Consider the following 23,087-nt stretch of genomic DNA (forward strand, 5'->3'; position numbering starts at 1 on the left):
GTCAGGATGTCCCTGGGGCTCACTGATAGTTCTAGGGGCAGGCATGAGACCTAGTTCAGCTAATCAGAGTCCTTTGCCAGAATTTTTTCAAAATAGAGCTGGAAGGAGCTCTATTTTGGTCTTTTGTGTTGCTAGGCCAAAAGATAAAGGCCTAGAGCTTCCTGGAACCTGATTTCTTACCGGAGATGGGAAGTAGGAGAGGACAAGGTTGACATGATGGTGTTCTTGTTTCTATTTCCTGATGTCCTTAGACCTGGCTCAGTTTCTGAAGGTCTTGGGATTCAGGGATCTCCCCATCAGTCCCAACAATTTCTCCTTTTTGCTCAAGCTAATTTTTTATGTTTCTGTTGCTGGCCAGATCTCAGCTCGCTACAAGCTCCACCTCCCGGGTTTACGCCATTCTCCTGCCTCAGAAACCTGAAATATGTATGATATACTTGTATCTGCCTGAGCATCTAGCACACCTCCATGGAAGATGAGAAAAGACTTCTGCACTTTTAGCCATATTGATGGTAGTGATGCTTGATTTTTCTATAGCTGCAATAGGCTTTTCATTTTGCAGTATTCTGACTTCAAGATTGAGCACTTTTTAAAAATACTAAGGTGGTTAGTTCCTACTCATCTGTTAAAAATGCAAATGGTGCTTCAGGAAAGGTTTTTCTGACACTCCTATTTCAATTACATTGGTCTCCCTTTTAAAAATTTTCATAGATTACTGTTAATGTCCTCCATGTTACCACAGTTTGTATTTGTGATTATTTGGTTTTCTTTTTCCTACACTAGATGGTGAGTTCCAGGAAGGCAAGAGTCCATGTCTGTTTCGGTAGCTCTTTTTATTACCCTGCTAATTGATGCCAGGCATATGGTAGGTACTTAATACAGTGTTTTAAGTGAGCAATTGAGTGGAGATTGATTGCTAGACAAAAGAAGACTGGCAGGTAAATGAAAAGATGCTCAATCTCAAAGTCAGAATATTACAAAATAAAACAATGTAGTACTGTTTCATACCAATTAGGCTGGCAAAAATTGAGAAATCTGGCAGAGGGGTATTAGAACTTTTATACACTGCTGGCAAGAGGATAACTTGGTATAATTATTTTGGGGAGTAATTTGGCAATATCAAGTAAAATCAAAGCTAAGCATATCTTATGTCTCAGCAATACCACTTGGAAGTATATACCCTAGACTAGAAATTCTCCCATGTGAGCAAAAGAGACACACACAAAGATGTTTATTGAGGGAGTGTTTTAAACAGTAAAAATATGAACACAACAGAAATATTGGGAAGTGAATAGGTTAACAATAAGTCATGGCATATTCTTTTTTTTTTTTTTTTTTTTTTTTTTTTTGAGACAGAGTCTCGCTCTGTTGCCCAGGCTGGAGTGCAGTGGCCAGATCTCAGCTCGCTACAAGCTCCACCTCCCGGGTTTACGCCATTCTCCTGCCTCAGCCTCCCAAGTAGCTGGGACTACTACAGGTGCCCGCCACCTTGCCCGGCTAGTTTTTTGTATTTTTTAGTAGAGATGGGGTTTCACCGGGTTAGCCAGGATGATCTCGATCTCCTGACCTCGTGATCCGCCCATCTCAGCCACCCAAAGTGCTGGGATTACAGGCTTGAGCCACCGCGCCTGGCCGACATATTCTTTTTGAGACAGGGTCTCACCTTGTCACCCAGGCTGGAGTGCGATGGTATGATCTCAGCTCACTGCAGCCTCCACCTCCCAGGTTCAAGTGATTCTCATGTTTCAGCCTCCTGAGTAGCTGGGACCACAGGTGTGCACCACCAAACCTGACTAATTTTTGCATTTTTAGTAGAGATGAGTTTTCACCATGTTGGCCAGGCTGGTCTCAAACTCCTGGCCTCAAGTGATCCACTGCCTTGGCCTCCCAAAGTGCTGGGTTACAGGTGTGAGCCACCATGCCCAGTCAATCATAGCATATTCTTATAATTTAACATACAGTTTTTAAATGAAGGAACCAGAGCATCTGGCAAAACAATAAACAAGAAAAGCCTAGAGCTGTCTGTTCCACTCCTATATCCATGCAGCTAAATGTGGCTGAAGAAAAACAGAACTATGACAATTAGTCCCATCTTTTTTTTGAGATGGGGTCTCGCTGTGTTGCCCAGGCTGGAGTGCAGTGGCATGATCTCAACTCACTGAAACCTCCGCCTGCCAAGTTCAAGCAGTTCTCCTGCCTCAGCCTCCTGAGTAGCTGGGACTACATGTATGCACCACCATGCCCAGCTATTTTTTGTATTTTTAGTGGAGATGGGGTTTCACCATGTTGATCAGGCTGGTCTCAAACTCCTGACCTCATGATCTGCCCATGTCAGCCTCCCAAAGTGCTGGGATTACAGGTGTGAACTGCTGCGCTCAGCCTATTAGTCCCACTTTAATTTCTTGTATACTAACCTCCAGCATTTGTTTTCCTATCCAGTCATTGTCCCACTCATTTAAGTTGCTATTTTATGGCTTCTGTCTTTAAACTCTGCAGCACTTCACCCACTCCTCACTCAGCTGGTGACCTTATTTCCTAGGTAACTGAGAACAATAAAAGGAATCAGAAGAGGCCAGGTACAGAGGCTCACACCTTTAATCTCAACACTTTGGGAGGCCACGGTGGGCGAATTGCTTGAGCCCAGGAGTTCGAGACCAGTCTGGGCAACATGGCAAAACTCTGTTTCTATCAAAAATGCAAAAAAAAAATTAGCCAGTCTCATAACCTGGTCTCAAAAAAATAAATTAAAAAAAAAAAAGGAATCAGAAGATAATTCCTCTTCTCTGTGCACCTTATTCTTGCATTCTTTCTGTTGCTATGGTTGACAATTTGTTCTCTTATCTAAGATCAAGTCCTCCTCTAATATATTAGATCCCATCCTTAAACTAGGGCATAATTCCTACAGTTGTTCTCTTTCCTGCATTTTTTTTTTTTTTTTTTGGTCTGCTGGATCTTTCCCATTAGCATAATAACATGTATTTCTCTTTTTTTTTTTTTTTTTTTTGAGGCGGAGTCTCGCTCTGTCGCCCAGGCTGGAGTGCAGTGGCGCGATCTCGGCTCACTGCAAGCTCCGCCTCCCGGGTTCCCGCCATTCTCCTGCCTCAGCCTCCCGAGTAGCTGGGACTACAGGCGCCGCCACCACGCCCGGCTAATTTTTTTGTATTTTTAGTGGAGACGGGGTTTCATTGTGTTAGCCAGGATGGTCTCGATCTCCTGACCTCGTGATCGGCCCGTCTCGGCCTCCCAAAGTGCTGGGATTACAGGCTTGAGCCACCGCGCCCGGCCAATAACATGTATTTCTCATCTCAAATATATATATTTATGTATGTGTACATATATGTTATATATGTGTGTGTGTGTGTGTGTTCTATATCCCCCTCTACCTACCTAACACTCCATTTCTTGCATCACTTAATAGCAAGATTCCTCAGTAGAGGTGTGGAATACTCGTCTCTAATTCCTCTTCTTCCATTCACTCTTGCACCCACTCCAATCAGGTCTTTGTGTCTGCTCTTGTCAGAGATCCCTGATGGGATTCCATGTGGCTAAATCCAGTGGTCTTTTTCAGTCCTATTGAGGCAGGGCAGATGAGCCCATACAGGTGTTTGGCTTCTCCCAGGAAAGAATTAAAAGGCAAGCCAGTGGTGTTAGCAAGTTTTACTGAACTGGAATTGCTCCTGTGAAGCACATCCAGCTCCTAAGCAGTGCACTCCAAATGAGCACTTGTCGACGGTTGGCTAGCTGTATTTATACCCATTTTTAATTACATGCAAATAAAGGGGAGGGTTATGCAGAAATCTCTGGAAAGGGGTGGTAATTTTCGGATTATTGTGACAGAAAGGTGGTAACTTCTTGGCCGTTGCCTTGGTATTTGTAAATGTCATGGTGCTGGTGGGAGTGTCTTACACTAATGAGCAATGAAGGAAGCTAGAGGTTGCTTTCAGCACTGTCTGCTGGTTCCCACCGTTTCTTCACTTTATCCTGTTGGAACTGAAAAAGAAGTCCTGCTGGTCTCCTGCCTCACTTTTACTTGTTTTTTCAACATTATTTGATATATTAGTTGATCACTTCCTCACAGTGACCCATTTTTTTTCACTTGGCTTCCAGGTTACACTTACTAGATTTTCTTATCCTTTATTGACAGCTACTTCTCCCAAGTTATCTTTCCTTGATCTAGGCATAGGAATTTCCCCAGGGCTCAGTTCTGTGAAAGGCCCATCTATACAAAGCAACCCTCAAATGCTGAAGGAGCTGGGAAACCAAAGAATGAGGCAGACAAATCCAGTTTGTCGGTCTGGGTGATTTTTAGGGGGAACTTAGAGACAGAAGTGTGGTCTTGGGTGGCCAGAAGGTAGATCTTCACACCACACCCCATCAGGACCAGGGCTTGTATCTTGGGGGAAGGTATACATGCTGTTGAAGGAATGTGCTGAGGGAATGCTCTGGGTATCAGCCTATGATTTCTGCAACAGCATCAAGCGTTGTTTGAGGGAAAGGAAATAGGTGTTTCTACATAAAGAGTAATACATCAACTAGACATTTTAGAGGCATTCCCAGACTGAGGGTTAGTCAGAAGTCACGTGGTGGATTAGAATTTAAAATCACTCTTTTCCAAACTAGTCTTTATTAAACTCATTTGAAAGGCAAAAAAACAATAATAGTAAATAATAAAACTTAAACCTCTTGTCCCCACAGTGGTGCATAGGTATTTGTTGTATGTGCCTCTCTGAATGTTTAAACTCATTTACAGTTAAAGTTGACCTCCTTTTTCTTATCTGATCCCTCCTCCCACACGGCCACCTGCTTGGTACCCCTCAGGGCATAAGCCCTCTTGCTGTTATTTCTGAAATTATAAGTCGATGTTGTTATGGTTAGAGAAGTATCAATTCATTTTTTAAACACCGAATTCCTAAGAGGTGTGGTCATTGTGCAGTACAGTGGTTCTCAAAATTGAGCATTTATCACAATCAGTTGGACAGCTGGTTAAAGCACAGACACCAGGCTGGGTGTGATGGCTCATGCCTGAGATCCCAGCACTTTGGGAGCCCAGCGCGTGAAAATCGCTTGAAGCCAAGAGTTTGAGACCAGCCTGAACAACAAAGCAAACCCCGGTCTCAACGAAAAAATAAATAAGTACAATAAAAAATACAGGCTCCAGCCTATTTTCTGATCCAGCATATCTGGGCTGGCTACTGAGCATGCAGTTCTGAAAAGTTCCCACATGATGTTGATACTGTTGGCCTAGGAACCACATTTTGAGAACCACTGATATAGATAATAAAAAAAATGCAACTACTGGCTGGGCACACTGACTCAGGCCTGTAATCCCAGCACTATGGGAGGCCGAGGTGGGACTGAGGCCAGGAGTTCAAGACCAGCCTGGGCAATATGGCGAAACCCTGTCTCTACAAAAGAATACAAAAATTAGTTGGGCATGGTGGCACCTCCCTGTAGTCCCAGCTGCTCAGGAGGCTGAGATGGGAGGATCACCCTAAACGTTGAGGCTGCAGTGCACCATGATCATACCACTGCACTCCAGCCTGGGCAACAGAGTGAGACTCTGTCTCAATAAAAACAAAACATACAACTACTTTTGGGGGATGCTGTGTTTTGCTGTTGTGTTGTTTTGGATCTAACACGCCCTCCAATTTATTCAAACTCTTAGCCAAGTTTCTCCAGCCATATCTTTTCCTCAAATATATCCAGACAATATTTCATGGAGGATGTAGATCAAAATATTAACAAGGATATTAAGATGAAAATGATAAAACCTTGTGCTTTTCATTTTCCTACACATTTTTCTGTATGCATCTTGTGTGAATACATAAGGTAATTAAGCTTAAAAAAAAAAAAGTGTGTTCACGGGGAGGCAGAGGCAGTGCCCCACTGGTGCTGAGCGCAGTCACAGTAAGGCTGTAGACAGAGCCCCCTGGGAAGGTTGCTTCTCCCTGGGGTTTCGCCCACCCAGGTAAGGAAGGAGTGAGTCTCTGATGACGGTTAGCAGGCCCAAGTCTGGGGCCTTCCAAAGAAACATGGTGCAGCAGTGGGTCTGAGAGGTACAGAAGAGATGGGGTGGCCTGACAAGAGCTAAGCAGATGGACTTCCTCTGACCCAGCAGGGGACTGAGTAGCTGGCACTGCCACAAGGTGCTCTGCATGAGGCCAGAGGCTTGAAGTGGGAGGAGGTGATTGCAAGTGATAGTTGTCATTCTCTGAAAGTCAGATTGAATCACTAGATTCTGTTTATTAAGAGTAGGACTTTCTTTTTTTTTTTTTTTTTTTTTTTTTTGAGACGGAGTCTCGCTCTATAGCCCAGGCTGGAGTGCAGTGGCCGGATCTCAGCTCACTGCAAGCTCCGCCTCCCGGGTTCACGCCATTCTCCGGCCTCAGCCTCCAGAGTAGCTGGGACTACAGGCGCCCGCCACCTCGCCCGGCTAGTTTTTTGTATTTCTTAGTAGAGACGGGGTTTCACTGTGTTAGCCAGGATGGTCTCGATCTCCTGACCTCGTGATCCACCCGTCTCGGCCTCCCAAAGTGCTGGGATTACAGGCTTGAGCCACCGCGCCCGGCCAAGAGTAGGACTTTCAATACAATTTTTAAAAGCTACCCCGTTTCTTAATTTCTCAGGAAAATGGCAGTTCCTTCTTTTGTCGTCAAAACAAATATTCAGCCAAGCCTTAAATTAGGACTTACCAGTGTGTTACTTCTGCTGGTGGATTGCAGTGAAAGGGTGTTTATTCACTTAAGCCATCACTCAGCCACTCCCCCAGAAGTAGTCAGCTGTTCACATTTACTTTTATTTCTAAATTATCTTAAACCATTCCATTCTCCACATTAAGGATCTTATTTCCAGTAACACCTTTGTAATTACATTAGGTTTGCTCGTTGCAGTTTTCATTTTTCAATTCAGTAGCATTGTTTGTTGTCTCTCTCTGTCCCTGCACACTGAGGTCTTAGTTCAGGGTCTTGCACTTAGTAGGTGTTCAATAAACATTTATAAATGGAATAAATAAACAGACAATCCCAACATTGCTCAATACTTTTCCAGTCAATATCCCTTGCTCTCTGAGTGATCTGGGATAAATTTCTTTCTTTTTTTTTTTTTTTTTTTTTTTTTTGAGACGGAGTCTTGCTGTGTCTCCCAGGCTGGAGTGCAGTGGCGTGATCTCGGCTCACTGCAAGCTCCGCCTCCCGGGTTCACGCCATTCTCCCGCCTCAGCCTCCCAAGTAGCTGAGACTACAGGCGCCCGCCACCACGCCCGGCTAGTTTTTTGTATTTTTAGTAGAGACGGGGTTTCACCATGTTAGCCAGGATAGTCTCGATCTCCTGACCTCGTGATCCACCCGCCTCGGCCTCCCAAAGTGCTGGGATTACAGGCTTGAGCCACCGCGCCCGGCCTCTTTCTTTTTTTAGAGACAGGGTCTCACTCTTGTCACCCAGACTGGGGTGCAGTGGCATAATCACGGTTCACTGCAGCCTCGACCTCCCCAGGCTCAAGTGATTCTCCTAGCTCAGCCTCCCAAGTAGCTGGGACTACAGGTATTGCCACCACTCCTAGCTAATTTATCTTTTATAGAGATGAGGGTCTCACTATATTGCCCCAGGTTTGTCTCGAACCCCTGGGCTCAAGCCATCCTTCTGCCTCAGCCCCTGAGTAGCTAGGACTATAGATGTGAGCCACCACGTCCACCAAATTTCTTAAGCTGTCTGTACTTAAGTTTCCTCAACTGTAAAATGGCCATATTAATAGAACCTACCCTGTAGGGTTGTTGCAGATTAAATGGGTTAATATGTTGCATTATGTGTAGCCCATGGTCAGCACTATAGACATGTCTTGCTGTTATTTTGTTATCGTTATCACATGTGGAAAGTAAAAAAAAAAAACACACACACACACACACACAGGTGTACTGTGGTGGGCCATGCATTGGACCTGGAGTTAGAAGGTGCAACTCTAGCTGTGCAGTCTTTGCTGGTTAAAACCCAGGCCCCAGGCCAGGTGAGGTGGCTCACACCTGGGATCCCAGGACTTTGGGAGGCCAAGACAGGAGGATCCCTTGAGGCCAGGATTTCAAGACCAGCCTGGGCAATCTGCATTCCCTTTCTGAGCCTGAGTTTTTCTGTAAAATGGGGGCTACCATAATCTCACCTATTAAAGCTGATATGAGGATTAAGTGAGTTAATAGCTACAGAGCACCTGCACCTGCACCGTGCTCAGCTCATAGTAGTTGCTTTTTACGATGTGCTAACCCAAGGCGAACAGGCTAGGATTGTGGCGGCGCTGGCCTGCCAGGAGCTCTCCCCGGAGCCTCCAAGAGCGAGGGTTGCAGGACCCCTTTCACCTCCCTGCCGGGCGCCGCGTGCTTGCCTGGTGGCCACCGGGGGGCAGTGACGCACCGCAAAGGGCTCCCAGGACTGCAGAGCTCGGCCGCACAGAGCCATCCCGCCGCACGGATCCTGCAAGAGACGAGCTTGTCTGGCTTCCTCTCATTTTCTTCCTTCTTTTCTCCCTTCCCTCCTTTAAACGATGCTGGAATTTCTCCTTCTCTCTCTAGGCGATGTCCATCCACAGGTCACAGGTCCTGTACGTGAGAGGAAAAGATTTGGGGCACCCAGCGACAGCAGGGATGAGGTTGAGTGTCAGAAATAATGAGACCTGGCTGGGCGCGCTGGCTGACGCCTTTAATCCTAATACTTTGGGAGGCCAAGGTGGGTGGATCACCTGAGGTCTGGAGTTCGAGACCAGCCTGGCCAACATGGCGAAACCCTGTCTTTACCAAAAATACAAAAACTAGCTGGGCGTGGTGGTAGGCAGGTATAATCCCAGCTAGTTAGGAGGCTGAGGCAGGAGAATCGCCACTTCACTCCAGGCTGGCCGAAAGAGTGAAACTCCATCTCTAAATAAATTAATTAAATAAATAAAACAACGAGACCCGCAAATCCACACATCCGAGGGGCCCGTGGTGGGGATGCAGGAGCAGCCAGCATCTCCATGAGCAGAGCGTTAGTTTTTCCTCGCAACTAATTATTTTGAAAAACTTCATACCCACAGAAACGCTTTAAAATCGCACAATCAACAAATACCCTTATTTCTCCCATTTGGATTCATCAATTGTCAACACATTTTGCACACATATTTCATTTGTATTTTTATTTTCTTGACTGCACCATTTGAGAGTTACTTGCAGACATCCTGACACTTCACCCCTGAATACTTTAGCCTGTATCTCCGTAGGCAGCCGCAATGCCATTATCACACTTTAAAAGCTCAACCTTGATATAATGCTATTATCTCACCTATACATACCTAAATGTCCCGTGGTCTCATTTATATCCTGTGTAGCTGTGGTTGTATTTGTGATCCAAGATCCAATCAATGTTCACATCAGGCCGGGCGCGGTGGCTCAAGCCTGTAATCCCAGCACTTTGGGAGGCCGAGGCGGGTGGATCACGAGGTCAGGAGATCGAGACTATCCTGGCTAACATGGTGAAACCCCGTCTCTACTAAAAATACAAAAAACTAGCCGGGTGTGGTGGCGGGCGCCTGTAGTCTCAGCTACTTGGGAGGCTGAGGCGGGAGAATGGCGTGAACCCGGGAGGCGGAGCTTGCAGTGAGCCGAGATAGCGCCACTGCACTCCAGCCTGGGCGACAGAGCAAGACTCCGTCTCAAAAAAAAAAAAAGTTGCCGGGCGCGGTGGCTCACGCCTGTAATCCCAGCACTTTGGGAGGCCGAGGCGGGCAGATCACAAGGTCAGGAGATCGAGACCACGGTGAAACCCCGTCTCTACTAAAAATACAAAAAATTAGCCGGGCGCGGTTGTGGGCGCCTGTAGTCCCAGCTACTCGGGAGGCTGAGGCAGGAGAATGGCGTGAACCCGGGAGGCGGAGCTTGCAGTGAGCCGAGATCGCGCCACTGCACTCCAGCCTGGGCGACAGAGCGAGACTCCGTCTCAAAAAAAAAAAAAAAAAAAGTTCACATCATTTTTTCTCTCATGACATTTTTAAAGAGTCCAGGCAGTTGTCTTGTAAAAGGTTCTGCAATTGGAATTCGTCCTGTTTATTCTTCGTGGTTATATTCAGGCAAGTCGCTTTTGGTAACACTATTGCATAGGTCTTATTATCTATTTGCCATTATGTCATATCAGGAAGCCCATTGTGTAGGTTTGTGCTATTTTGTGACACTAAGTTTGATCACTGGGATATCTGTAACAGTTTCCTGTCCTTCCTTCTCTCCAACACCCCCCCCCCAAAAAAAAATAACTAAATCTGACATCACAAGAAGCAACCAGCCACATCCAAGATGTGAGACAAATAGCCCAATAAACCCAGGGTCACCCAGGCCTCCCTGCTGCCTTTCAAAAAACCTGGGCACGTTCCTGCCACAGGAACTTTGCACTTGCTGTTCCTGACACACGTAATGTTCCCCATGAAGAGCATGGTTTCCTCCCTCACCCTCAAGTCTTTGTTCAAATATCAGCTTTTTAGCAAGACCTTCATTAACTAGCCTAGCCCCCAATATGGTTTGACTGTGTCTCCACCCAAATCTCATCTTGAATTGTAGCTCCCATAATTTCCATGTGTTATGGGAGGGACCCGGTAGGAGATAATTGAATCATGGGTGCAGTTTCCCCCATAGTGTTCTCGTGGCAGTAAGTCTCACGAGATCTGGTGGTTTTATAAGGGGTTTCCCTTTCTGTTGGTTCTCATTCTCTCTTGCCTGCTACCATGTAAGACATGCCTTTCATCTTCCACCATGATTGTGAGGCCTCCCCAGCCACATGGAACTGTGAGTCCATTAAACCTCTTTTACTTTATAAATTACCCAGTCTCAGGTATATCTTTATCAGCAGCATGAAAACAAACTAATATACCCCCTTACCCTGCTGTACTTTTTCCCCACAGCAATTATCACCTCCTGACATGTCACATAATTGACTTATTATATTTGCTGTCTGTCTCCCTCTGGTGGTGTGTAAACTCTGTCAGCATAGGGATTTTTCTCTGTTCTATTCACTGCTGTATTCACTTACAGAATTGCTTTTCACTGGGCTGGCTCCCAGTGTCAGTTCAAATGTAAGTCTTCCCTGACTACCCCTTATAACACAGTAACTTTCTATCTGTTCACCCCATTTTAGTGTATCTATCTTATTTACTGTTTGTTTACTGTCTAATGTGTTTGTTTGTTTGTTTGTTTTGAGACAGGGTCTCTGTCACCCAGGCTGGAGTGCAGTGATGCAATCATGGCTAAGTGCAGCCTCCACTTCCCAGGCTCAAATTATCCTCCCACCTCAGCCTCCCAAGTAGCTGGGTCTACAGGCATGACACACCAAGCCTGGGCTGTCTAGTGTCTTATCTCACTGTTCCCACCCCTCATGAAGACAGGGGCTTTGCCTGCTTTGTTCACTGCTATATCCCCAATACTGGCACATAGTACTTCCTCAGTAAGTATTTGCCAAATGAATGAATGACTTCACAGGGAGGTATAACGGTTAAAAACATGCCATTCAACTCACTTCTCTGGGCATCTTGATGTAACAGTTCAGTTCCTACCTGGCAGAGCTGATGAGGGTTAAAAGAGCTAAGTGAGGGCCGGGCGCGGTGGCTCAAGCCTGTAATCCCAGCACTTTGGGAGGCCGAGACTGGCGGATCACAAGGTCAGGAGATCGAGACCATCCTGGCTAACACGGTGAAACCCCGTCTCTACTAAAAAATACAAAAACCTAGCCGGGCGAGGTGGCGGGCGTCTGTAGTCCCAGCTACTCGGGAGGCTGAGGCAGGAGAATGGCGTGAACCCGGGAGGCGGAGCTTGCAGTGAGCTGAGATCCGGCCACTGCACTCCAGTCTGGGCGACAAAGCGAGACTCTGTCTCAACAAAAAAAAAAAAAAAAAAGAGCTAAGTGAAAGAAATGACAAGGCCTAGAGTCATAGGATATATTAATATTTTTAAAGAGAGTTTTGATTCTCCCACCAACAGGCTAGATCTGGGGGCATTCACAGGGCTCTGGTATATAAGAGCCCCTTGTCTCCACAGAGGGCAGAAGGCTGGCAGGAGGAGTGAGCAATCCAGCAGCACCACCATTTGGGTAATAATAATTGAGCATTTTTTGCTGGGCGCGGTGACTCACGCCTGTAATCCCAACACTTTGGGAGGCCGAGACGGGCGGATCACGAGGTCAGGAGATCGAGACCATCCTGGCTAACACAGTGAAACCCTATCTCTACTAAAAACACAAAAAATTAGCTGGGTGTGGTGGCGGGCGCCTGTAGTCCCAGCTACTTGGGAGGCTGAGGCAGGAGAATGGCATGAACCCAGGAGGCGGAGCTTGCAGTGAGCCAAGATCGCGCCACTGTACTCCAACCTGGGCAAAAGAGCAAGACCCAAAAAAGAAATAAATGAAAAATAATTGAGCATTTTCTTTTTCTTTTTTTTTTTTTTTTTTTTTTTTGAGACGGAGTCTCGCTCTGTCACCCGGGCTGGAGTGCAGTGGCCGGATCTCAGCTCACTGCAAGCTCCGCCTCCCGGGTTCACGCCATTCTCCTGCCTCAGCCACCCGAGTAGCTGGGACTACAGGCGCCCGCCACCTCGCCCGGCTAGCTTTTTGTATTTTTTAGTAGAGACGGGGTTTCACCGTGTTAGCCAGGATGGTCTCGATCTCCTGACCTTGTGATCCGCCCGTCTCAGCCTCCCAAAGTGCTGGGATTACAGGCTTGAGCCACCGCGCCCGGCGCATTTTCTTTTTCTTTCTTCCCTTTTTTTTTTTTTTTTTTTGAGATGAGGTCTCGCTTTGTCGCCCAGGCTGGAGTGCAGTGGCATGATCTTGGCCCACTGCAACCTCCACCTCCTGGGTTCAAGAAATTCTCTTGCCTCAGCCATCCAAGTAGCTGGGATTACAGGTGTATGCCACTATGCCCAGCTAATTTTTTTTTTTTGTATTTTTATAGAGGCGGGGTTTTGCCATGTTGGCCAGGCTGGTCTTGAACTCCTGACCTTAAGTGACCCACCTGCTTTGGACCGCCAAAGTGCTGGGATTACAGGCGTGAGACACCATGCTCAGGGGGAGCTGTAAATTAAAACAATGAGTTGAGGCACCCGGCCTTCAGCTGTCACGTTATGAGGACACTCAAGTAGCCCTATGAAGAGGTCTAAGAGGAACGAGGCCTTCTGCAAACAGCTAGCACCAACTTGCCAGCCACGTAAGTGAACCACCTTGAAAGTGATTCTCCAGCCCCAGGAAAGCCTTCAGATGACTGCAGCCCCAGCAACGTCTTAACCACAACCTTGTCAGAGACCACAAGCCAAAACCATTCAGCCAAGCCGCTTGCAAATTTTTGATCCATAGAAACTATGTGAGATAATAAATGTCTTTTTTTTTTTTTTTTTTTTTTGAAACGGAGTCTGGCTCTGTCACCCAGGCTGGAGTGCAGTAGCTGGATCTCAGCTCACTGCAAGCTCCGCCTCCCAGGCTTACGCCATTCTCCTGCCTCAGCCTCCCGAGTAGCTGGGACTACAGGCGCCCGCCACGTCGCCTGGCTAGTTTTTTGTATTTTTTTTTAGTAGAGACGGGGTTTCACCGTGTTAGCCAGGATGGTCTCGATCTCCTGACCTCGTGATCCACCCATCTCGGCCTCCCAAAGTGCTGAGATTACAGGCTTGAGCCACCGCGCCCGGCCATAAATGTCTATTTTTAAGCCATTACCTTTTGGGATCGTTTGTTATGCAGCAACAGATCACTGTTACATTTGATTTTTTCATTCAGCCTATAGATCTATCCAAGTTTCTCTGTGTTTGTTTAGTTCAAAAGTCATCAAAGTTTTACTGTAAAGCACTAGATAGTAGATATTTCAGGCTAAAATTTGAATTCATGTAATTTTCATCGTCACAAGGTATCCTTTTGATTTTTCTCCAACCAGGTTCTAGTGATCTAGTATACAGCATGGTGATAGTTAATAACATATATTTCAAAAAAGCTAAAAGAACAGATCTTAAATGTTCTCATCGCAAAGAAACAGTAAGTATATGAAATGATAAGTATGTGAATTAGCCTGATTTGATCATTCCATAATGTATATATGTACTGAAACATCATGTCCTGCCCCATAGGTATAAACAATTATTATTTGCCAGTTAAAAATAAAACTCAATGGCTACGCACAGTGGCCCATGCCTGTAATTCCAACACTTTGGGAAGCCAAGGCAGGCAGATCACTTGAGCCCAGGAGTTTGAGGACAGCCTGGGCAATATGACAAAAGCCTGCCTCTAATAAAATAAATAAATAAAATAGACCGGGTGCGGTGGCTCACACCTGTAATCCCAACACTTTGGGAGGCCGAGGCAGGCAAATTGCTTGAGTTCAAGACCAGCCGGGCCAACTTGGTGAAACCCCGTCTCTACTAAAAATACAAAAATTAGCTGGATGTGGGGGCATGCACCTGTAATCCCAGCTACTTGGGAGGCTGAAGCAGGATAATCACTTGAACCTGGGAGGTGGAGGTTGCAGTGAGCCAAGATCACACCACTGCACTCCAGCTTGGGTGACAGAGTGAGACTCTGTCTCAAAAAAAAAAAAAAAAAAAAAAAGCCAGGCACGATGGCTCACGCCTGTAATCCCAGCACTTTGGGAGGCCGAGGCGGGTGGATCACGAGGTCAGGAAATTGAGACCATCTTGGCCAACATGGTGAAACCCCACCTACACTAAAATACAAAAAATTAGCCGGGCATGGTGGTGCATGCCTGTAGTGCCAGCTACTCGGGAGGCTGAGGCAGGAGAATCGCTTGAACCCAGGAGGCGGAGGTTGCAGTGAGCTGAGATGGTACCATTGCACTCCAGCCTAGCGACAGAGCAAAACTCTATCTCAAAAAAAAGAAAAGAAAGAAATGAAAACATGTGTCTATACAAAAACTTCATAGCAGCACTATTCGTAATAGCCCCAAAATAGGGAAAAAAACACAAATGTCTATCAACTGATGAATGGATACCTAAAATGTGGCATACCCATACAATGGAATATTATTCAACTATAAAAAGGAATTAAATGTTTATATATGTTACAAAATGAACAAGACTTGCAAGCATTATCCTACATGAAAGAAGTCAGTCAAAAGACAACACATTATATGATTTCATTTCTATGAAATGTCCAGAATAAGCACATCTATAGAGATAGAAAGTAGATGAGTACTTGCCTGGGGCTCAGGGGTCTGAGAAGACTGGAGGGTGAGAGCTCCTGAGTAGGGTTTTGGCTGGGTGCAGCTCACACCTGAAATTACAGCATTTTGGGAGGCTGAGGCGGAGGATCCCTTGAATTCAGGAGTTCAAGACCAATTTAGGCAACAAAATTAGACTCTATCTCTAAAAAATAAAATAAGAGTATGGTTTTGTTTTTAGTTTTAGTTTGTTTGTTTATTTGTTTGAGTCATCTTGCTCTGTCGCCCAAGTTAGAGTACAGGGGTAGGATCATGGCTCACTGTAGCCTCAAACTCCTGGATTCAAGTGATCCTCCTGCCTCAGCCTCATGAATAGCTGGGACTACAGGTTTGTGTCACCACACCCAGCTAAGGTTTTTTTGGGGGTTTTCTTGTTTTTAATGTTGCCTACACTGGTCTTGAACTCCTAGACTTAAGCAATCCTCCCTCATCGCTGAGACTACAGGCAGGAGCCATTGCTCCTGGCAAGAGTACAGATTTCTTCTTGGGATGATGAAAATGTTCTCAAATAGATTGTGATCATGATTGTGCAACTCTGTGAATAGACTAAAACCTGCTGAAGCACACATTTAAAATGGGCGAATCGTGTGGTGTGTGAATTACACCTTGATAAAGACATTTGAAAACACAAGGGAAGGTGTGCCACAGTTTGTTCATCACTGACAGCACCATAGTTGCTTAGCCTTTTATAAAGCACCTTTCCTAGAGCTGTTGCAACCAGCCAAGCATTAACTCCTTACATAGCTGAGCAAGACAAGGCTCAAAGGAGGAACTAATTTGCCCAAGGTCACAGGTGGCCAATGTGAGGTGTGAGTGGAATGCAGGTCTTTGGACTCCATGTCCGGTGCCCAGCCCAGCAGAGACTTTCTAAGAGTTACATCCAGAGATTGGGTAATCATGCCCTCAAAGCTCCAGGGCAGAGAAGATGACAGGAGGGGACCAATCCCTCTACCTGTCCCACCCTGCTGCCTCTGCCACACCCACCAGCCATTCCAATGCCAGCTTTCTCCTCCTCACCCCATGTTCCCCACCTTCCTTTTCTCTCCCTTCCTTCCTTCCCAGCACTGCTAAGCAAAGCTGTTACTCCCTGTGTGTTGCTTAGCAGTGCTAGGAAGGAAAGGAAGAAAAGGACTGGGAGCCTTTTCCAGAAATTTAGTCCACATGACATATATGGGAAAGGGCTCAGACAGGGTGAGGAATCAGTCCAAGGCCACACAGCTGGCAATTTGACCTTGATTTCCTTAATATCTTTGAGAATGAAAGGAGAGGGGTTTGGGGCTGGAGGAGGGCTTGAGGTGAGCAAAACCCCATCCCATTCCTGATTCTTTTCTCACAGTGTGTCCCTCCACAGCTTCACCCAACTTTCATATATCCAAAGCCGCTACTGCGAAGGTGGCGGGGGTAGATCTCTTAAAATTAAGTGCAGAAAAACCAGAAAAATACAGATAAAGAAAATATCTTTATATCTGGTCTTAAACTCCTGACCTCAGGCAATCTGCCCTACTTGGCCTCCCAAAGTGCTGGGATTACAGGCATGAGCCAACGCACCTGGCCATTTCTTTTCTTTTTTTCCTTTTTTTTTTTTTTGAGGCAGAGTCTCACTCTGTCGCACAGGCTGGAGTGCAGTGGTGCAATCTTGGCTCGCTGCAACCCCTGCTGTTTGAATTTAAGCAATTTTCCTGCCTCAGCCTCCCAAGTAGCTGGGACTATAGGCGTGCACCACCACGCCCGGCTAATATTTTTTGTATTTTTAGTAGAGACGGGGTTTCGCGGTGTTAGCCAGGATGGTCTGAATCTCCTAACCTTGTGATCTGCCCGCCTCAGCCTCCCAAAGTGCTGGGTTCCTTCCATTCTTTTTTCCTATGCAAATGTATATACACATATTTTTAAAAATTAGGATCAGGCCAGGTGTGGTGGCTCATGCCTGTAATCCCAGCACTTTGGTAGGCCAAGGTGGGAGGAGCCCAGGAGTTAAAGACCAGCCTGAACAACATAGCAAGACCCTGTCTCTACCAAATACAAAACAAAATAAGGTAAAAAAACACATTTATTATAAAAAGCTATGATAATAAAAATATATAAAGGGCGAAGAAGGTACCCACCAATTTAACAAATATTACACATATTCCTCCCCTTTTGTTTCCAAGTACATTTTACTCTAATACTTTTATATTATTTTATTGTTGAGGGAAGAAATGAGAATATATATATATATATATATATATATATTTTTTTTTTTTTTTTTTTTTTTTTTCCTCCAGTCAATTTACCAAATGCCCATGTTTTCCATTGCTTTGTGATGTTACCCATATACACTACTGAGGTCATATGTAATAGGGAATGTTTAAGTATTTCTATTTTTCCCCAGTAATTTGTGTATTTATTCCTGCATCAGACCACATCTATTAATTACATTTTTAGTTAAAACATAAAAGCTAATTTTAAAAATTTCCATTATCCCCCAAAATAGCTTTGTGTCCATTTACAGTCACTTTCCATTGCCTCCTCAGCCCAAGGGAACCACTAATTTATATTCTGTTTCTATGGATTTGCTTGTTCTGGACATTTCATATAAATAAGAATCATATAATATATGGCCTTTTGTGTTTGGCTTCTCTTTTTTTTCCTTTCTCTTTTTTTTTTTTTTTTTTTTTTGAGATGAGGTCTTGCTATGTTACCCAGGTTGGTCTCAAACTCCTGAATTCAAGCAGTACTCCCACCTCAGCCTCCTAAAGTGCTGGGATTACAGCCATGACCCACCACACACCGGCTTCTTTTTCTTAATGTTTCCCAGGTTCATCCATGTCGTAGCATGGATCAGTGCTTCATTACTTTTTGTGGCCAAATAATATTCCATTGTATAGATCTACATGTTTTATTTATTTATTTTATTTATTTATTTTTTTTTTTTTTTTGAGACGGAGTCTCGCTTTGTCGCCCAGGCTGGAGTGCAGTGGCCGGATCTCAGCTCACTGCAAGCTCCGCCTCCCGGGTTTACGCCATTCTCCTGCCTCAGCCTCCCGAGTAGCTGGGACTACAGGCGCCCACCACCTCGCCCGGCTAGTTTTTTGTATTTTTTAGTAGAGACGGGGTTTCACCATATTAGCCAGGATGGTCTCGATCTCCTGACCTCGTGATCCCAAAGTGCTGGGATTACAGGCTTGAGCCACCGTGCCCGGCCTACATGTTTTATTAATATTTGTCCATTCAGTCAGGTGCAATGGCTTAAGCCTGTAATCCCAGCACTTTGGGAGGCCGAGGCGGGCGGATCACAAGGTCAGGAGATCAAGACCATCCTGGCTAACACAGTGAAACCCTGTCTCTACTAAAAATACAAAAACTTAGGTGTGGTGGCAGGCGCCTGTAGTCCCAGCTACTCAGGAGGCTGAGGCAGGAGAATGGCGTGAACCCAGGAGGCGGAGGTTGCAGTGAGCTGAGATCGCGCTGTTGCATTCCAGCCTAGGGGACAAAGCAAGACTCCGTCTCAAAAAAAAAAAAAAAAAATTATCCATTCATTAGTTGAGGGGCATATGGATTGTTTCGACTTTTTGGCTATTATGAATAATGTTGCTGTGAACACTTGTGTACAAGTTTCTGTGTGGACACGTTTCATTTCTCTTGGGTAGATACCTAGGTGTAGAATTGCTGGGTCGTACGGTATCTTTAACCGTATGGAGAATTGCTAGAGTGATTTCCAAAGCATCTACACCATTTTGTAGTCCCATAAGCAGTGTATGACGGTTCTCTTCAGAACACCTTTTTTTTTTTTTTTTTTTGAGACAGAGTCTCGCCGTGTACCCAGACTGGTGTGCAGTGGCTCAATCATAGCTCACCGTAGCCTCAGTCTCCTGGGCTCAAGTGATCCTCCCACCTCAGCCTCCCCAGTAGCTGGTACCACAGGTAGGAGCCACCACACCCAGCTAATTGTTTGATTTTTTTGTAAAGATGAGGTCTTACTGTGTTACCCAGGCTGGTCTTGAACTCCTGGGCTCAAGGGCTACTCCCACCTTGGCCTCCCAAAGTGTTAGGATTACAGGTGTGAGCCACCACACTTAGCTTAGGACACTTTTATAAACATAAACTCACAACAATAATCTTCTTAACAACCCCAGAGATAGGCATCACTGCTGTAATCTTTCAGACGAGGACAATGAGGGCAGAGAGGAGATGACACCAGCTATAAGGGTTGGGGCTTCAAGCCTGAGACGGCCTCATTTCCAGTGGGAGGCCTGACTTTGAGGCCAAAACACTAGGCTTTCAGGCTTTGGGAGGTGATGGCACAATGGGCAGAGAGGAGGAATCTGCAGGTCAGTCTTCGTGTGGCGATGGAAGCTCCCAGGGCATCAAAGCCACTTCTGTTTTTGTTTTATTGGGCAACAGTGGAGCCAGGTTCTGACTAATTAATGATAATCAAAGTGCTCTGACAAGAAGGAGAGTGAATTATTCATGGCCAGGTCTTCTTAACTGGGAGAGAGGAGACTGCCTAGGAGTAGAAGAAAGCTAAGCTCTCACTTCCCCTCAAGTTCACATGAGCCTGAGCAGCCCCCACAGGACTCAGTTTCTCGGTTCAGAAAATGGGGCCAGATGTGAGCTCTCATTTCTTCGTTTTTTTTTTTGTTTTTTGAATTTTTTTTTGAGATAGGGTCTTGCTCTAACGCCCAGGCTGGAGTGTAGTGGCATAGTCTTAGCTCACTGCAACCTCTGCCTCCCAGGCTCAATCTGTCCTCCTGCCTCAGCCTCTCCAGTGTGAGGTGTGAGCTGGGACTACAGGTGCACACTACCATGCCCGGCTAATTTTTTTGTTTTTTTATTTTTGTAGAGATGGGGTTTTGCTATGTTACCCAGGCTGGTTTCGAACTCCTGAGCTGAAGTAATCCACCCGCTTTGGCCTCCCAAAGTGCTGGGATTACAGGCATGAGTCACCAAGCCCGGCCAGCTATCATTCTTTTTTTTTGAGATGGAGTCTCACTCTGTCACTCAGGCTGGAGTGCAGTGGCGCAATCTCAGCTCACTGCAACCTCCACCTCCCGGGTTCAAGTGATTCTCCTCCCTCAGCCTCCTGAGTAGCTGGGACTACAGGCGCGCACCACCATGCAGGGCTAATTTTTGTGTTTTTAGTACAGATGGGGTTTCACCATATTGGCCAGGCTGGTCTCGAACTCCTGACCTCAAGTGATCCGCCCTCCTCAGCCTCCCAAAGTGCTGGGATTACAAGCATGAGCCACCGCGCCTGGCCTCATTTCTTTATACTATCAGACCAGCACCTGCAGAACAGGGCTGGTGACCTGGGTCCTGTTACTACTCAACTGGAGGCAGTGCATACCCAAGCTGCCCCGAGCAAGTGGCAAACAAAACCCGACAACACCAAAACATAGTTCAGGGGTTGGTAAGCCTTTCTTTTCTTTTTCTTTTTTTTTTTTTTTTGAGGTGGAGTTGTGCTCTGTTGCCCAGGCTGGAGTGCAGTGGAGTGATTTGGGGTCACTGCAATCTCCCCCTCCTGGATTCAAGTGATTCTCCTGCCTCAGCCTCCCTAGTAGCTGGGATTATAGGCACGTGCCACCATGGCTAATTTTTGTATTTTTAGTAGAGGCGGGGTTTCACCATATTGGCCAGGATGGTCTTGAACTCCTTTCCTCAGGTGATCTACCTGCCTCAGCCTCCCAAAGTGCTGGGATTACAGGTGTGAGCCACCACGCCCGGCCTGGTACCCTTTCCTGAAAGAGAAAAATGTATGGAGGGACATATACCCCTTGGTGATATGCGAGACCTGGCACTAGGTAGCTTGGATTTGAATGTGGACGTGCTATTTACTAGATGTGTCACACTGGACAAGTTACTTACATCTTCTGTTTCCCATTTCCTCACGTCCCCTGTGCAATGGGGATAGCAGTGTCTACTCATGGGGGTCTTCACAGGAGACATTAAAGTGTAAAAGATTTGTGACAATGTTGACATACCCTAGGGGCATGTAAATATCTGCTTGGTGGGATCATGGGTGAAACAGTCTATGCATTTTGCAAACACCATGTAGTGAGCACACAGTACTTCTATAATCAGAGCAACCACAAAATGTCATCGACATTATTTTAGGGGAGGGAAGACTCCTTTCCAGTGGCTCAGTTTTTCCCTCTTGGGCCTCCCAGTCTCTTCCCTCTCTCCGCCCCTTCCTCCTCCACCTCTTACTTCCCCCTCTCCTCCTCCACCCCAGACCCCTCCCCTCTGCCCACCAGATTGCATTCCTCACTTCTTTTCCCAAAGAACTGTAATTAAGCTCTTACTCTGTAATTGCCAATTCATGGTTCTCCATCTGAAATCATGCTCCTGCCTGGCCTGTTTTCCTTCTTCTCCACCTGGGGAAGCAGAGGCGGGAATCAGCAGAGCCCAGGATGCACCTTGTATGTAAGAATGCTGTGATCGCTATTTGCTGTGTATTCGCTCTGTGTGAGCCAGACAGTGTGCTCAGCCCCTTCCACACTTTACCTCCTCTGATCACAACCCTGGGTGGAAACTGAAGCTCGAGAGATGGAGTAACTCACCCACAGGCCTCACAGGTAGCTGGTGGAGCTGAGATTTGAATCCAGTTAGATCTGGCCTCAAGAGCTGATACTCCTGCTTCTGCAACTGACAAGTCTATTCTAAACTCCCCAAGCCCAGGCACCCATGCTCTGGTAGTATTTTGATATCAAAACTGGCCACCCTTACCCCTCACTGTATTTTCATCCTTTATAATAAGACTTTGCAGCCTCTCCTCTCTAAATGGTGGCATCTGTTTCTCCAGCCCTAGAATCTGGGCTGGCCTTGCTTTGGCCAACATAATGCAGCAAAAATGATGGTGTCCACACTTGGGCTTTGCACATGTCTGCTCTTCTCTTGGGAGACTGCCCCCGCTGTGAAAACAAGCCCAGGCTAGATGGCGGGAGCATCGTGGCCCAGTCACCCCTGTTGCCCAGGTAACAGGCAGCCAACAGCCAGACATATGAATGAGGCCACCCCAGACCTGCCAGCCACCAACCAACCTGGGACCCGGCAGCTGACTCTTGATTCATGTGTGAGCCCCGTGGAGGTGGGCTAAGCCTGCTGAAATCAGTAGAACAGACGAGCTGACCCACAGACTCGAGCAATTGTTTTAAGCCACTGGGTTTTGGGGGCAGTTTATTAGAGAGCAATAGCTAACAAATCCAGCCCTTTATAGAGACTATGTAAAAGACTGTTGGGAAGATCTCTGGTGGGAAGGAAAGAACCAACTTAGCAAACATCTATTTAATGCTTACCATGCACTAAACATTTTTATTTAATCCTCACAACCGTATGAGGTAGGGACTTCTATTGTCCCCATCCTACAGATGAGGACACTGAGGTAGAGTGATAATTTGCTTAGGATCTCACAGCTAGTTAGTAAATGGCAGCTGCTTAAGAAGTTAAGATGTGGGAAGCAGAGTCCAGAAAGATGCCTTGTGAACCTACTGGGGGCAAAATATAGGCATTCAGAAACTGAATGATAAGGCTGGGCGTGGTGGCTCATACCTGTAATACCAGCACTTTGGGAGGCTGAGGCAGGTGGTCACCTGAGGGCAGGAGATTGAGACCAGCCTGGCTAACATGATGAAACCCTGTCTCTACTAAAAATACAAAAAATTAGCCGGGCATGGTGGTGGGTGCCTGTAATCCCAGCTACTTGGGAGGCTTAGGTAGGAAAATCGCTTGAACCTGGGAGGCGGAAGTTGTGGTGAGCCGAAATTGCGCCACTCCACTCCAGCCTGGGCAACAGAGCAGGACTCCATCTCAAAAAAAAAAAAAAAAAAAAGAGAGAGAGAGAGAAACCGAGTGATGGAGGCACCTCCCAACTGGACAGCCCGTCAAAGCGGAGGGTGGCACTTTG

The sequence above is a fragment of the Macaca nemestrina genome, chromosome 18, assembly GCF_043159975.1.
Source record: "Macaca nemestrina isolate mMacNem1 chromosome 18, mMacNem.hap1, whole genome shotgun sequence".
Lineage (NCBI taxonomy): Eukaryota > Metazoa > Chordata > Mammalia > Primates > Cercopithecidae > Macaca > Macaca nemestrina.